At 41.2% G+C, this 15,542-nt stretch overlaps 1 long non-coding RNA gene across 1 annotated transcript in view; it reads left to right on the forward strand.

Annotated features, from left to right (window-relative positions):
• The first annotated feature begins 318 nt into the window (after positions 1 to 318).
• Positions 319 to 15,542, forward strand: part of LOC111746365 — a 129,172-nt gene continuing 113,948 nt past the window's right edge. The window contains exon 1 of the long non-coding RNA XR_002783068.1: positions 319 to 401. This is a non-coding gene — a long non-coding RNA (uncharacterized LOC111746365). The remainder of the gene's footprint in view (positions 402 to 15,542) is intronic.

Here is a 15,542-nt window from a genome sequence, read left to right on the forward strand (position 1 = left end):
GCAGGTAGCATATACAACATGGATATGCTGGACAAAGGGATGATTCACGTCCCAGGAGTGATGAAGTGGGATGTCTTGAGATTTCATGCTTCTCAGAACAGTGTACAATTTGAAACTTATGCTTTGTTTATTTCTGCAGTTTTCTATTTAATATTTCTGGACTGCAGTCAGTGAAGGTTACTGAAACTTCAGAAAGTGAAACCCATGTAAGGAGGGAACTGCTGCTGTGTCATAGGGCCAATTCTCTTAAAGTTGTTCTGTAGATTCAGTGGATGTCCGAATAAAATTACAACAGGTTTTTCTTTTCTTCCCCACAGAACTTGACTAAGATAATTCCAAAATGTATATGAAACAGTAAAGGGTTGACAGTAGCCAGGACATTTCTGTAGAAGAGCACAAAGGTAAGTAAAACAGTGTTCACAGCTGTACTGTGCATAATGGCAAAAACCTGGCAATGGCCCAGATGCTCATTTTAAGGAATGTGTTGTATGAATAAATGGCATTGTATTCACAGAGTTTAATCTTATACATTAGCCAAAGCAATGAAATACAGGGCCTTGCAACAGTGTGGTTGAATCTTAGCAACTTAATATAAAGGGTTTGAAAAGCAAGTGCTCACCTTTTCATCCAACTTGATAATCACTTTATAAAATAAAAATTCATACAGTTGTTTATTTTATTTATAAAATAAAAATAACGACAATGGAAATACTTTAAAAGAATTCATACAGTTGTGGTAAAACAACTGTAAAGGTTAGGGACTTATGAACAGAAGATTTAAGTTCATACTTCTTTCAGACGGGGGAAGACAGCAGGATAACATGGGTGTTCATAGGATTAGATATAAGTTATCGTTAAGGCTGTATCTTTTGATTTGAGTAGTGAGAATACTAAATATATTCTTAAAAATGACCAAATATAGTTCTTTTGCCCATTTTTAAAATAGATTTCAGTGTTTTTGCTATTGTAATATGAGTTTCTTATATATTTTGGATATTAACCCCTTATCAGATGGTTTGCAAATATTTCCTCCAATTCCTGAATAGACATTTTGCCAAAGAAGATATATAAGTGACCAATAAGTATATCAAAAGGTTCTCAGCATCATTAATCATCAGGGTAATGTAAATCAAAACCACAGTGAGATGGCCCCTTACACCTGTCAAAATGGCTATTATCCAAATGACAAGAGACAACAAGTATTGTTGAGGATGTGGAGAAAAGGGGACCCTTCTGTGCTGTTGGTGGGAAGGTAACTTGGTGCAGCCACTGTGGAAAACAGTATGGAGACTCCTAGAAAAAATAAAAACTAGAAGTACCATATGATCTAGTAGTTCCACTCCTGGGTATGTAGCCAAAGGAAGTAAAACCAGTATCTCGAAGAGGTATCAGCACTTCCACGTTCATTGCAGCATTATTCACAATAGCCAAGACATGGAAATATGTGCATATTTCCAATTCGATATTACTCAGGTATAAAAAAGTAAATCCTGCTGTTTGTGACAACATGGATGAACTTGGAGGGCATTATGATAAATATAGTTAACCAGACAGAGAAAGACAAATACTGTATGGTATGCTTTATATGTGGAAGCTGAAAAAAAAAAAAAGCCTATTTCATAGAAATTACCAAATACACAGAAGCGAGTCATGCTAGAGTCAATCACGAGACCAGGAATTATGATTAACTAGTTCTGTGCACTTATGGTTCAATCAACCCACCAGCCAACCAACTCAACCTTGGTAAATATTGTTCAGCCTTAGTATTCTGCCACCTAGCTTGAAGAATGTAAGCTGGCCTTTGGCAAAGTAATGCGATTAGGTAGGTTTCTCTTTGTTGCCTGCCCACCGGCAGAGTTTGCGCCTCTTTTTATCTGTCTCACAGAATGTAGAAGGACTGATCTCTAAAGCTGGACAGGTCAGATCTTCCACTTACACTCCTTGTTCCTCAGGAAAGGAAACCAAGGCTAAGAGAGGTTATGTGGCAGTCAAGCCAGGACAAGAATATGTATCATGTTACTCCTTGTCTGACTTCATTTTTTTTTTTAATAGTTAAGTTTCAAGTCATTGTCGTACCATTTTACAATTAACCTTTTTGATTCAAAAATCTGTAGTAAATAATGACTGTTTGCTAGTATACTTTCTTGGAGTCAAATTTCAGTATATCTTTTTTTTTTTTTTGCTCTAGGTCTTTATTTTATCTTTATACTTACATATGTATCAAATTATATACAACATTATCCACTGAAATATTGTTATAGCAAATATATTGTAAATAATTTAAATATTGATTAAATACAGGATGAGATATCTATACAAAAGCATATTATGCAGCTCTTAAGAAAAAAGCAGCTCTTTATTTATTTATTTATTTATTTATTTATTTTAATTACGTTTATTGGGGTAACATTGGTTAATACAATTATATAATTTTCGGGTGTACATTATAATTTAACATCTGTATATTCTATTGTGTGTTTACCACCCAAAATCCAGTTTCCTTCAGCTACCATATATTCGATCCCCTTTATCCACTTTACCCTCCTCCTACCCCACTATATTTGACTTTGTTTACCTCATCTATCTCCTCCCTCCTCCCCCACCCCACTAGTAACCACTAGTCTATAGTTCTCTGGTAACCATTAGTCTATAGTCCATGCCCATGAGTCTCTGTTTGTTTGTACTGTTCCTTTGTTGCTTTTAGGTTAAAGTTATAATTGGAGTCAGTTCTCTCTCTTTTTGCAAACACATGCATATACACATGCCTAATACATATAACGGTTAATTAATTATTTATTTGAAAGTTTCAATATAAGCACTATCAAACTTGATAGGCTCCATATTTATTCTCTCTCCCCCCCACCTCATATTGTAAAGCAGGTGATAAGATTTAGGAGTACAGCTTTCAGTGGAGATTGAGATGTTGCCTTTCTTTATGATATTCATTAAAGCATAATAGCTCGCTCCTAAAAGAGAGAAAGCCAAAGAATGCAAACTTATGTCGCAATGTCTTTAGTTTACTCATTTCTAGGTTTCATCAGATTGGAAGGAGAGAGTCAGATTTACATTTAGTAGAAGGAACCTGAGAAATAGTTTTCTCATTTTGCAACCGAAGCAGGCCAGAGAGGGAGGAGATATCTTGGGTAGTCTGGGTATAATTCTAATTAATTATGGGAAGGAGGATGGCCTGACTTGCTGTGACAGTTTTTGTGTCAACTTGGCTAGGCCAAGTAAGTACTCAGTTTTTTAGTCAAATACTAATTTAGGTGTTGGCTATGCAGGTATTTTATGGATGTGGTTAACACCTACAATCATTTGACTTTAAGTAAAGGAGATTTTACCTTCAACAATGTGGATGGGCCTCATTTAATTAGTCAGTCCTTAAGAGCAAAAACCAAGGTTCCCAGGAGAGGAAGAAACTCACCTCCTGCTTGAGTTTCCAGCTTGCTGACCTGTCCTGTGGATTTTGAACCTGCCAGCCTCAACAACTGCATGAGCCAATTTCTTAATCTCTCTTTATACGTTCCATCCCTCCCTTCCTCCTCCTCCTTTTGGTTCTGTTTCTCTGAGAACACCGATACCCTTGCCAGGCAAAGTTTCTGAGAGGACACTGGGACATTGGGGCTGTACTGGTTTTTGCCAGTCAGGTGGACTTGGTCAGGGCAGGGACTACATTTTCCTGACCAGTGCTTCCCTGGCACCTTCGGAGTGCCTGGCACAGAGGGTGCTCAGTAAGTATTTGATGGGTGAATGAATGAACGATCTGCCATTTTCTGAGGCTCAGTTGTTGTTTCTATAAAATGAGAGGGTTGGTCTATTTAAATGCTCTGAGACTCTTCCAGAAATGTAGAGTGGCAGTTAAATCCAGGGGTCTGGATTGAGATGTAATGGGTTTGTGTCCCAGCCAAACCACTGCATGACCTTGGGGAACTCACTTTAACCAAGCTAGGTCTCAAGTTCCTCATCTGCAGAGTGAGAGTTCTGACAATGGGTAGATCATTAGACTTGCTGTGAGGATTGAATGAGGCAGTGCTTGGTGCTGAGTGGTGTGTCTAGCACAGAAAACGTATCACTAACTGTTAGATACCATAACCACTATCATCAGCATCGTCTACCGGTGTGATTCATTATCTTTTAGGCATCTTTCTCCAGGGCTGTGATTCTCTGTGGAATGTTCTGACTGGGGAACATGGATAGAAGAGCTGTATATACAACTACCAAAAGCTAGTAATTGAGTCCGAGGGCCAATATGAAGGCTGAGGAGCACACAGCAGCCCAAGGAAGTTGGCATTCAGTGTCTCACAGTGACTTCAACTCACTGTGAGGTTGGCCCTGAGTCTGCAGGTACATGAACACCTGGATGAAGAGGAGTCAGAGTGATCCAGGTGATTGGCAGTGAGATTGCTGTGGCTGAATGAATTTACAGAGCATATACAATAAACACTCACAGTCGTGGGGCAAGTCTCACCACCGTCCCTGGCCATTTCTACATGAGGTAGAGAACTCGGGTGCAGAGAAGTGTCATTACCTGCCTCAAGTTGCACAGCAAGTTGATGGGGCAGCTGCAAGGCTGGGCCTTCTCTGTCTTTTGGATAGATATTACCTAGGAAGGCAACCTGACAAGTAGGAACCAGGGGCTGTGGTTTCTTTCTCGATTTCCCATTGGCTAGCTTTGGATAATCCCTTCTCAGTTTCCCCTTCAGTTCAGTGAGAGTGTGGGAATAAGGGTTTCTGTAAAATTCCTTTTAGCTCCAAATGCGTAAGCTCTTGGGTGACACATGTGCCCTGATACTCTAAGTGCTTTAGATATCTTATTTCATCCTCATAATAGATTTTACAGGTAGATGTATATATTATTCCCATTGTATAGATGAAGAACTGAAGTTTACAGAGTTAAATGACTTGCCTGAGCAAGTGATCCAACTGCTTAGTGGCAGGGCTGGGTTTCATATGCAGATTGACATGATGCCCAAACCCATGTCTATACATATAGTCTCTTGAACAGATTTGTCTAACAAAGGTATGAAGAACTCTGGATCAGGGTTGCTTGACCTGTTCATGGGTGGAACACTACTAATTGTACTTATTCCCCCAGAGCCTATCCTGCTTTGTCCCGGTACACTTTAACTCTCTTCTGGGCAGAGCAAATGGAAGGACAGGAACATGTGTGCGTGATCAACTCAGTAGCGATGTTATTGCTTCCTCCTGTCCTCCTGGCTGGTCTGGATCACAGCCATGCATGCTGCCAGAGACAGTTGGCAGACTCACCTCAGGTTCAGCGTAAGTCAGCAGCCCAATGGGGCAACAAAACAAGGGCAAACATGTGGACTCGTATATATTGCACCCTGAGCAATGGGATTTGGCATTAAATGGAGTTGGGGACATGCTGGGTCACAAATACGAGCTGGACCTTAGGCTTGGTTTTTCATTTGCGGCATGGAATCAGGTTGGGCAAAAGAGTCCCAGGGATTTCCCGTGAGGAGGTATTGAGCACTATTCTAAGGGGAGAGCCATAAAAATCTTTCTAGACTTAATGCTAAGTCAGAAACCAGGGTGGGAACCAGGCATCTAAAATTCATCCAAAAGTCCGCTTCTGTCTCACCTAGCTGTATACTCTATCACATTGTCCTGTTCTATTGTCTTCATACCACCTAACATCATCTAACATGATTTTGTTCATTTATTCATCATTTATTGTCTGTCCCCCCAGACCAGAACTGAAGCATTTGAGAGCAAGAAACTTACCTGTTTTGTTCACTGTTAGGTCATCAGCTTCTAGAGTAGTTGGTTCAATGTGTACTTGTCAAATGAATGAACAAATGAAAAACAATCTTTTCTCTAGGAGACATCTGAACAGCACCAGGCAACTCGTAGAGATGTAGATTGGTTTTGTTCTTTTCCTTGGCCACTGAGCAAATACCTTTCAAGGTCATGAGATTAGAGGGGAAAGAGAAAGTTGGATTAAAAATAACTATGGTCCCTCCCTGATCTGAGCTTTAATATACTATGATTTTTCTTCTAAAAACTCCCTTCTAGTGCTTGTCAGTGATTTTTGTATGCTTATAGTTTTATGCTTAAAGATTATAGAGTTATGGAAAGTGACCAGGGAAAAGAGAGTTACCTTGGTCAGTCAGAAATTTAAAAATGAGCGTGGATGGTTTTATTAAACCTACCCTTTCCTCCCTTTGCAATAGCTGGGACATAATACAACCAACCTTGAATTTAGGATGGAGAAATTTGAGCTCTTGCCTTGTTTCTGTCACTGGATGAGCTTGGAGAGCTTATTCTGTCTCTCTGGATTTTGGTGTATAATCATCCCATAGACATTTCTTGCACACTTACTAGACGATGTGTGTCAATTTAGATGACAGGGGTACAGCATTATGGGGGAGGGGGAGCCAGTCTTTACCATCATCGAGTTTACTTGGCCAGGGTTGGGGGAGGTGGTGGAATAGACAGTAGAAATGTAAAGAAATAAGAAAATTTAGGAGAATGACAAGCGCTACAGAATTAAAACAAAGACAGATAAGTAAACCATGAAAAGGAATATGTGGACTGATTATGATTGAAAATGCTTCTCCATGGAAGCAACATAAAAGCTCTGAAGTTTAAGTGACAAGAATGAGTTGGTCACAAAACCTAGAAGATCTTCCCAGACAAGCCCGAAGCTTTGAAGGAAGGATGAGTTTCACTTATTTCAGGGAAATAGTGAAGTGCAGTCTGACTGGTGCTTAGTGGATGGGAAGAAGGCAGGGGACAGGGGTGGAGGGAGAGGCTGGGTTAGATCACCGAATACCTGTAGACAAGGTGTTTGACTTGTTTTCTAGTGCGATGGGAAGTTATTCATCTTTTTTGCTGATTGATTCCTCCTTTTCTTCTACGTCTCTTAACTTTGGAGTACCCCATAGCCCAGGCTTTTCCATCCAAGCTCTCTCCCCAGGTAATCTTATCCAGTCCCCTGATTTTAAATGATACCCATACCCTGATTATCCCTGACTTTATACCTATAGAACAGACAGACCATTCAATGCTTCCACCCTAGTGTCTTAAAGGAAACTCAAACTTAACATGTAAAATAAAATTCCCACTCTTCTCCCACTGTTCCGCAAATCTGCTTCACTCATAGTCTGCCTTGTCTCTGAGAAGCGTGAACCTACCTGTTCAGTTTCTCGGGCTAAAATACCTGGAGTAATCCTTGACGCCCCAGCCCCCGGAAATGTAATCTGTAGCAAACTTGGATGGTTCTGCCCTCAAATTATACTTATGGTCTGATTGCTCACCACTATCTACTACCCCTTAGTTCAAGCCCCATCTTCTCTTGCCTGGATTACTGTACTAACCTCTTACCTGACCTTCCTGCTTCAACTTTCTTTGCTGATTCTCAGCACAGCAAACAGTGTTCCTTTAAAACTGTAACTCAGATCATGTCACTCTTAATCAATACTCTCCAAGTTTTCCTCATCTCACTGAGGGTAAAAGCGTAAGTCCTCACAGTGGCCGACATGATCCTACGTGACCTGGCTGTTCATTTTCTTCCTGAGCTCACCTCCTACTGCTCTCTCCCTTGCTCACTCTGCTGCAGCCATTCTGGCTTCTCCTTGCTGTTTCTTGAACATGCCAGCCATGCTCCCGCTCTCAGACCTTTGCCTTGGATGTTCCCTTAGTTTGGAGAGCTTTCTTCAGACATCTGTGTGGCTCATTCCCTCACTTGCCCAGTTCTTTGCTGGATGCTACCTCTCCTTGGGGCTCTTAGTGCCCCTAGGAAAATTGCACCCCAGGACCCCTAAGCTCTACCTCTGCTTTGTTGATTGCTTCTCGGAGTAGTATGTAAGCTCCCAAGGGCATGTATCTTCATTCAGTTTGTTCACTACTCTGTTACTAACAGTTTGAACAGGATTCCATAAATGCCAAATGTTGAATGAAAGAGAGAGTTTTAAGCAAGAAAGTGACATGGTATATTTTACAAAGATTGTTTGGCAGTTGTATGACAAGTACTGTTGCAGGGAGACTGAGGGGAAACTGGGGCATTTTGTAGTGGCTCTTGTGGTCAAGAAGTGCATCGATGGTAGCTTATTCTCAGATGTTTCGGGAGTAACTGCTAGGCAATGGACAGGCTTGGAATTTATTTTGGAAAAGCTGACAGGACTTGCTGGTGGATTAAATGTGGACTGACGATGAGGAACCAAGGGTGCCTCCTAGGTTCTTAACCTAAAAAATTGGATCGACGGTGGTATTATCCAACATTTGGAAAATTGGAAGAAAAGCTACCTTTTATTCATTATTCATTTGTTTGAGGGTGGATTAAAGTTCTTTGGGGAGCATACTCAAGGGCCTTTATTTATCTTTTTGATGAAACATCTAGACAAAAATATTGAGTAAGCAGTTGGGTATATGAATCTAGAGATGTAGCATCTCGGGCTCCAGCCTGGAGCTACTGAAGGAGAACCTGCACTTTAGGAAGATACCAAGGTGATTTGTGGGCACATTAAAGTTTGAGAAGTACAGACTAGGAGATGCGAGGAACTCATAAACTGGTGATGTACGTATGGGCTGTAGTTTGCCAACTTCTGGTCAGGATGGGAGAAAACAGTGAGTTTGTTCCATGTACAGCTTGGATTGAGAGTTAAGGACTTCTCGGAGCAGCATTGAGAAGCATTTATGGACTCATCGTGATCAGTTAGTGATACTTGCCATAAGTGTGGGATGGGGAGGGGTCCTGTGGGTCGGGAAGTTGCCATCACTGAACTGGACTACTTCAGAAGGCTCTTCCAGCCCTGACATTCTCTAACTTTGATGCTGGCAAATTGCTCTTGGACCAGAGACTGGGAGATGCCTCTGGAAGTCACTTGGTTCTGCCATTAGCTAGCTCTGTGACTTTGGGAAAGTTACTTACGTACTTGGAGCCTTAAATTCCACATTTCCTCCTGCCTAAATCTAGGTTTATTTGGAAGCGTAAATGAGAAAGAGAATACCAAAGAGCTTTGTGAACAAAAATATGCTGTAGAAATAAAAGGTATTTCTGTAATGATGACGAGAATAATGAAGACAATGTAAAAGGCTCAGAGACTATCAGTGACATTTTTAGAACGCAGTGAGTTAATGGTCAAGTCAAGGGTGTAAATTCAAGTTTCTTGATTCCCAAGTATATTGACCGCCTCTAGGGATTAGTCCTAGGTTCTGTTCCTAAGCCTTTGAACAAAGAAATCATGTACATGAGCACATCCAAATTTAGTGATGACAGGGGCGATCTAGTAACTGTTAATATTTATTGAATACATATTTTGTACCAGGCACTCTAAGTCGACTATAAGTATTATCTCCTTTAGTTCTCATATCAGTTCTTTGAGGCGAATGTTTTGTGTACCCCCACTCTACATGAAGAAACTGAGGCTGAGTGTATTACTTCTCGTTGAACATTTTCCTTTTTAATTCGGGACAGTACTTTAGGTCACAGGGATGCCTTTATAATGGTAGCAGTTCAGACCCTGTGGCAGGCCAGTTGGTGATGGGAGGAGGGCTGTTTGGGGCAGAGAGCAGATTGGGCTGTTTCAGTGCTCCTGAAATGGCACAACACAAGTGGCAGCTCGCCCTGCCAAGAAGGGTTGGCATGAGCCGAGTTTGTCACCTTGTAGCAATGAGTGCTTTCCTGGCCCTTCTCAGCCCGAAGATACTGTAGCTGGCAGTCCTGGGGCAGAGACATGCTCAGCCAAATTGGAAGGCAGGACTTCAAGATGAGAGAACTGGCAAAGGTGGGGCCACGGAGCCGGGCAGGACCGGGCTGCTGCGCTCCGTGTTCACAGCACGGAGCCCATTTCCAAATTAAATCTCCTGGACTGCCGACTTAAGGAGAGGTGAGAGAGAGCAAATCAGCAGAGCAAAGGTGAGAGAACATGAACCATTTTTCCATCCTTGATTGCTGGAGGCCCAAGTAATCCTGGGAACAGTACATCAGTTCTGAATTTAAATCTAATAAATAGGGTCCATAAATAGATTTTCTTCTACCATTAAGCAAAGTAGCCTAGTGGTTAAGTGTTTAGGCCTTAAATCATCGACCCAGGTTCAAGTCCTCTGCCATCATTTGCTAGTTATGTGATGGTGGGCATGTTTATTTGTCACTAAACCTGTTTTCTCATTTATAATGTACTGAGGTAACAGTAGGACCTGCCTCACAGATCTGTCAGGAAGATTTAGTAAGATTATTTGTTTGAATTCATCATAGTGGCTGACATAGCAAATATTTAAAACATGATAGCTTTATTTAAAAAAATTGCTATCGTAACATCATTATCATCATCATGATTGTTGGGGGCATGAGGAGGTCGAATAAGTAACAACCCTTTTCTATGCCTGAGTTCTGTATCAGCTGAGAAGTAAAACAAGGGAGTAAATCAGATGGGAGACCAAAATGTCACCTTTATTATTGAAAAGCTGACACTGGAGGATGTGGCTTGTGTGTACAGAATTACAAAGCCCTGTGACCTCATCCCAATCACTGCAAGCCTACATCTTGGGGGAACCTACATCTTCATGATTCACTGCCCAGAGGTTGCGTGCGAGCTCCCTGCTGGTCAAGGGGCTCTCAGCAGGAAGAGAGAAAAGCTTAGAGCTTTGCGTACCTTACCTTCAAGTTGTTATTCAGATTAGCCACTCCTGCTGGGGTGGGGATTGGCATGGGGAAAAAGGGTGAGGATTTTACCATAATGAAGGCTGCTCCAAATGGAAGGAGTGGACAAGAAGGATTTCCCCAACCTACACCGCAGAACCAAAAAAGGTGTATTCAGTATATCCGACACTTAGAGACAACAGAATTACTTTCAGTAACCACTATGTAATGATCAGAAATCATTATTTTCTCCATTCAATCTTTATTTTGAAAACAATTGACAAGCAAAACAATTTCATTTTTAATGATATTATTCAAACTTGATAAAATATTTCACATCTGAATTAAACTTTTCACTTACCCCCCAAAATTTTACACTTTGCCTTTTTTGTTGTTTCACTGTTAAATTTGAAAATAAAAAACCCAGATAAAACTTTGCATAGAATGACAGATCCAAATGATCTCAAGTTCCATTTTTCCATCTTTGCAATCACTGTGCTATCATTGTTTATTTCAAATCTGTTTAAATGCAGGAATATACAGTACAGCAGGGGTCGGAGACAGGAACTGTGCCGGAAGTGAGCTCAAATGATTTCAAACTGTCATGAACTTACTCTTAAAATTAGTGCATGGAACTGAGCTCCCCATGATTCAAACTTACTTATACATCATCAAGATTCAACCATAACCTCAGTGATTATTTAGAATTTAGATCAAAGATTTTTCTTTGTCAGGGTTTGGGAGTGGAGAGGGATGGAAAATTTGTCACTGGCATTGTTTAGAGTTTCAGGCACATGGCGATAATAAAAAGCAGACCGATTTCTGGTCACTTTAAAAATTACTGTTTTAAACTCTCTACGAACAGTGCATCTCCTTATTGCCCTCACCTGGTACCGATGGCTCCCACTCTCTGTCCCTTGTCTCTCCACTGAGTAAAAACTACTCTGGCTGGAGAGTTAGGATTTCTAGGTGCTAGTCTCGTCTCTGCTCGTAACTGGCAATTTTCAGTTCTTAACTGGGCAATTTTTATTTTTTCTCTGGGCTTGTTTTCCTACCTGTAAATTAATGGGGCTGGACTGGGTTCATCTCTAAAATTTCTTTTCTGCTCCACACTCTGGTTTGAGAAGTCATATTTCACCAGGGAGAGGGAGACTGGAGAACACATTTGGAATCTGAATTTGTTCAGGAAAGTGTGCTGATTTATGGGTATGAGTCTGTGAAAGGAGAGCATCTGCCTTTGATTTATGTCAGAGGCGTCGATGTGCTCTGGCTTCTGCAGTTCTTGAGTTGCCAGGAAGAAAGTTGCAGGGTTGGCTGCGTGAGGGAGGAGGAGGAAGAGGAAGAGGCCTAGCGGGGATGGTGATGATGGGTCAGCAAACATTCACTAAGCACTTTTTATATGCTCGGCATGAGATCTTCGTAACAGAATCATGACAACACTACTGCTTATCTCTGCAGATGAATTTGAAGCTGTGCTCAAGGTTGTCCAGTTGTTAAATAGCAATCGTGGGATTTGACCCTGAGTTGTCTGGCTCCAGACTCCTATTTTTAACTACTGTAGCAGAAGTTTAGGAGTGTGAGTTGCTAGACTGTCTCTGCTCGGGGTTGGCTGTGTCCAGGGCAGTCTGTTACTAGGTTCCGCATTACAAGAAGGGCATATGAGGCTCTGTTGAAGACAAGATTGGACTTTGTTCAGGTCTTTAATGTTTCTGGCACTTTGTGCAACCACTGAGTCTTAATATTCAGAGGAGACTTTTAGGCTCTGATCTGAAGCTCCAAGTAGGACGAGTGACTTATTTAAGCTCACCCAGATTTAAGGACAAGGGTGGAACCAAGATCTTACCAACTTGTCCTTCCTTGACAGGCAAACTGGTCTCTGTAAGCACTAAAGGTCTGGCCTGGCTTCTTCCCATAATTTCCACCCTTGACTTTGGGGTTCTCAGGCCATTCTCTCCAGGAATTATCCAGGCCTGTGCCATGATATGGCACTTGGCCACCTCACTGTTAAGTGCTTGCTTAAACAGATGTGGCATTCGATCCTTCCCACTCTACTCCAGGAGCGTTACATCCAGTTTCTTTGTTCCAGTAAAAAGAATTTTATAATGATTTTGAAATTTATCTATTTTACAAAACATTATTCCTCTCTGTAGAGAACCTGAAAGGTTTATATTACACATGATTATTCCATTCATTTGGCACATATCCAAGCCTTTACTGTGTCTTTTCTAGACACTTCTGTCACAGATAGACAGCCCCTGCCTTTGTGGAGCTTATAGTCTGGTGGGTTAAATAAGGCACAAAGTAATCATTTAATTGCACTTGTTATTATTTAATTTACGTTTGCATGCAAGGGTGTGGAAATTTGTTTTCCTAAGTGTTATGGGCAGCTCCAAAAGAGCTATGAGCTCTTTTTTAATCACAGCATTTCCCTGAATCTTATATTTCATTTTTATTATATCTCACTTTGTTTAAAAAAAATGTAGCATATTTTACAGTACATTGTCAAAAATGTCACACTGTTCTTTAGCCAAAACAAATGAAATTTACCTTGTAACCAAGTCTCTTTCTGAAATAGCTATAGATTTGAGCAGAGAACAATGGAAGGTAATATATCTTCTACTGTGACTGCCTTAACATTCATCATCTTTCCTCGGTATTTTTAAATTAAAAACTAAAGGTTAGGAAGTCTATTTTGTTTGTAGTTCAGTTAAAGTTTGCTGAAGAATGCAACAGGCTGAAAGTTCCTGTGTCTGCATGACACAGGAGTTGTGATGCCTGGTGTATCTTATGGACGTTTTTGTTTTCTCTCTGGATATTTCAGTGCTGGTACACGCGTTTACCACTCGAGCCTCACAGTAACCATGGTGATCCCATTTTACAGAGCAGAACACTTGAGGTGATGTTTCTCAAGTGACACAACCAAGAGTAGGATTGCTGATTATAAGTTTGGGAAGCTTCTCACAGTGATATTTATCTTTCTGAAACCTAGACAGACCCGAGTTAGAATACCATCATGTCCACTCTCAACCATTCATTCACCCAACAAACATTTGTTGAACATCTTCCATGAGCCTGACGCCCTACTAGATGCTAGAATATACAAAACAGACCAAGTCTCAGTTTCCACAAAGCTAATATTCTAGTTGGGTTGACTATAAACAAGTAAATGTATAAACCTTCCACTTCAAATTGTGGAAGGGTATGGGAATAAGACTATCTTGGTAGTGGTGATGGTCACAGATTTTTTGGGGGAAATGACATTTAAGTTGCATCTCAAAGGAAATGAAAAAACCAGCCAGGTGAGGACTGGAGTGAGAGCATCACAGTATATGCAAAGGCTCTGAGGCAGGAAATGGATTGGTATGTTAAAAAAAAAAAAATGAAAATCAAGGTTCTTGGTATCCAGAGAGCAGAGGAGGAGGAGGTGGTGGGGAACGTGAGGGGACGCGGGAATGAAGGGAAAGCAGGTCAGATGATCTGGGTCTTTAGGGCAGGCTAGAGGTTTGCACTTTATTCTATCTGAGTCTTTAGGGCAGGCTAGAGGTTTGCACTTTATTCTAAGAATAGTTGAGAAGCCAAGGAAAGTTTAACAAGAGAGCAATGATTACACGTTAGGAAGTTCATTCTGTGGGATAATTTACTCTCAGGGGAACAGGATTGAAAGGAGGGAGGCTGGCACAGTGGTCAAGGCAAGAGTGGCCTAGCCTAAGACGATCCAATGGAGACGGAGGCTGAAAGTTTCAAGGTGAATTGTTTTGCGGAGGCAAGGGAAGGGGAATTAAGGCTGTCTCCCCGATGTCTGCCATGGGCAATTTATTAGTTGTGTGGTCTCAGGAAAGAGTCTTCTCTGAACCTGAGGACTGGATGGGGTATGTGTGAGACCCTGAGCAGAGACTGAGGCCTATGTAAGTTAAGCGTGGGAGGCAGTGAAGGAAAGCTGGAAGCAGTATGGGTGTCTGAGGAGTGGATCGAATCACCTCCTCCACCAAGAGTCATAAAATGTCAGTACCTGAAGAACCTTAAAATACCAATAGCATAAATTACTCAAGAAGTATATATGACCATGACATGTATTTCTTCTTCTTACATACAATATCTGGTTAATAGAAATTAATAAAGACTTGTTTTCTGACTAGAATATATATTATTCAAGATTTGGGGGGTTACATGTGAAAGAAATGTAGCTTGAGTTTATCAAAGGAAAATAAAAATTGTTGGCTGACATAATAAAAAGATAAGAGAGTGAAGCTAAACTTCAGGCATAGTGATATCTAGGTGCTTACATATTGTTATCAGTCATTTGATTTTCTCTGAGTTCAGGATCTGCCTTCCTTTGTGCTGTCTTTCTCAGGCAAGCCTTCCTGAAGGGGTAGAAAAGATGTCAACCTCTCCTTCCAGACTTACATCTCAGCAGCTCCAGCAGAAAGTGAGCATCGATTTCTCAAAAGTTACAACAAAATCTGGGTGTAAGTTCATGTGGACCTTACACCCAGGTTCAGGTTGCATGTTTATCTCTGAAACCATCTCAGTGGTCAGAGGGTGGAGTATGTGAGTGGGCCAAAGTCTGGCTGGTGGTTGAGTTTACCCCCAACTAAGCCATATGGATAGAAAGTGGATGATTCCCAAAGGAAAACTGGGCTTCTGATGCTGGAAGATACAATGCATGCTGGGAAGGCAAAAACAACAGACCCCAAAAAAGTCCCCATGAAATCCATTTCAGAATGTCACCTGCCAAACCTTCACATCTCCATTCACCCACTGATTTCCTCGTAGGTGGTCAGAATGGGGAAGCATACAGTCTTACAACTCTCCGAAGGCAGAGCAGTGCTTTTATGTTGCTGGTGCTTCCAAACCTGTAGGAAAGGCAGAGGGACACTGGAAATCCAGCCAGGCACAGGCACCTTTGGAATCGAGAGTTGGGTGGCTCAGCTTTGCTGTG

The sequence above is a fragment of the Pteropus vampyrus genome, unplaced genomic scaffold (assembly GCF_000151845.1).
Source record: "Pteropus vampyrus isolate Shadow unplaced genomic scaffold, Pvam_2.0 Scaffold185, whole genome shotgun sequence".
Taxonomy (NCBI): Eukaryota; Metazoa; Chordata; class Mammalia; order Chiroptera; family Pteropodidae; genus Pteropus; species Pteropus vampyrus.